The sequence below is a fragment of the Aegilops tauschii genome, chromosome 5 (genome assembly GCF_002575655.3).
Source record: "Aegilops tauschii subsp. strangulata cultivar AL8/78 chromosome 5, Aet v6.0, whole genome shotgun sequence".
Classification (NCBI taxonomy): Eukaryota; Viridiplantae; Streptophyta; class Magnoliopsida; order Poales; family Poaceae; genus Aegilops; species Aegilops tauschii.
Window position 1 is genome coordinate 368,760,805 of NC_053039.3, and position 1,936 is coordinate 368,762,740.

A 1,936-nucleotide genomic window follows, 5' to 3' on the forward strand; every position below is an offset into this window, starting at 1 on the left:
TCCCGTCGCCGGCGAGCTCATCCCCGAGCTCCTTCGCCAGCCCCGATCGGATCTAGAACATGCGTTGGCTTTTCCTGAGACCCCCGAAATCTTCTAAGTCTTTACTTTTTACAGCATGTGTCTATGTTCATAGCATCGTAACTCTCTACATATAGCTTCATTTTGCGCGTATAATATATCGAAATGTTCGCCTCATGATGCTCTACATTTTGTTCAATTGCACTATGTTCATTAGAGGCCATCTTGATGCCCAAATCTCTGTTGCAAGAGTGCTAGTTGTTGTTATCTGCTGGTTCTTACCAGAACTTGGAGATTTGTCATTTTTGTATCATTTAATCTGTGCATCTTATGGGCATGAGCTCTACATGTGTTTTGTTGTATGACATGCCACCTTTCCAGTGCTGTATGCCATGTATTTTTGTGATCTCTGTGGTGACTAGCACAAGCATGCAAACTAGGCCCCATAATGTTTCTGATTTCAGAGACTTTGTCTGCTGTTATTTTATTGCCATATAAACTTGATGCTACAGAGAGATCCATGCATATTTTGGAGATGTTTAGTAAAGATGTTTTGTAGATATTGTTGTAATTCATCCATTCCTGCACTTGTTTGCAATTATGGAGTGCCATAGCATGACTCAATATTGCTCTACTTTTGCTATAAAATATTTCTGGCAGATTGTTTACGTGTTATTCAATATTGCCAAGCTTACTGTAGTTGATCCATACATGCTATGCTTTTGTTCTTGCCATGGATAGCTTCATAAACATGCCATCTTGCTGTAGGTATGCTTGTTTTGTCATGCATTGCTTTGTGATGAGTGCGTCAAGCTCACAAACATGCCTTCATATTGTTGTTTCTGCCATGCTCTGTTTTCTGCCAAGTCTGGAACCTGTTAACGAAACTTGCTATGTTTACGTAGTTGCCATCATATCTTCTGATACTTTTTGGCTTATGGCCAGTAAGGGACGTTTGTCATATGCATTTAGTAGAATACTGCCATGCCTTGTTTTGCTATGTTAACTTCCTGTAGCATGTTGATTTCGTGCTCTGAACATTGCTACCAGATACTATTTCAGTCATGTCCAGTAATTTCACTAAGTCTGTGAACCTGTTTTCTTTTGCACTTTTGCCATGCTTGTTTGTGCTTGTTATGTTGTGATCTAGCCATAGCTCAGTGTTCATCTTTTGTCAAGCATCTCCTGTAGATTACTGTCATATGCTTTGTTGCTATGTTAGAGTGCTGTAGCATTGTTACTTGTTGCATTTTAAGTGCTATCATGCTGTTAATCACAGATTCGTGTCATTCTTGTTGTGCTTGCCATTTGCAAACCGTACATCCGTTTCCGGTGATCTTTATATCGATTTCGACCGAAATCATCTCATCTTTCCAGTGGCATGCTTGGTTTGCCAAGTTACTGCCTTTTTCATTATTTTCCTTCCGGAGAACGCATATGCATCGCATATCATATCTTGCATATCATACATGTTTTGCATCATGTCGCTTGTGCATTTCTCGTGATTGATTGTGGTTCCGTTGCTTGTGTTCTTGTCTTGGGTAGAGCCGGGAGATGAGTTCGTGAACGAGGAACCTGTCGAGTACGCTTACGAGGATCAAGCCTTCGACAACTCTGAGAACCTTGCAGGCAAGATGACCACCCCTCGAAATCACTTCTATCTTTGCTTTGCTAGTTGTTCGTTCTATTGCCATGCTGCGCTACCTACCACTTGCTATATCATGCCTCCCATATTGCCATGTCAGCCTCTAACCATCCTTTCCTAGCAAACCGTTGTTTGGCTAAGTTACCGCTGTTGCTCAGCCCTTCTTATAGCGTTGCTAGTTGCAGGTGAAATCGAAGTTTGTTCCATGTCGGAACATGGATATGTTGGGATATCACAATATCTCTTATTTAATTAATGCATCTATATATTTGG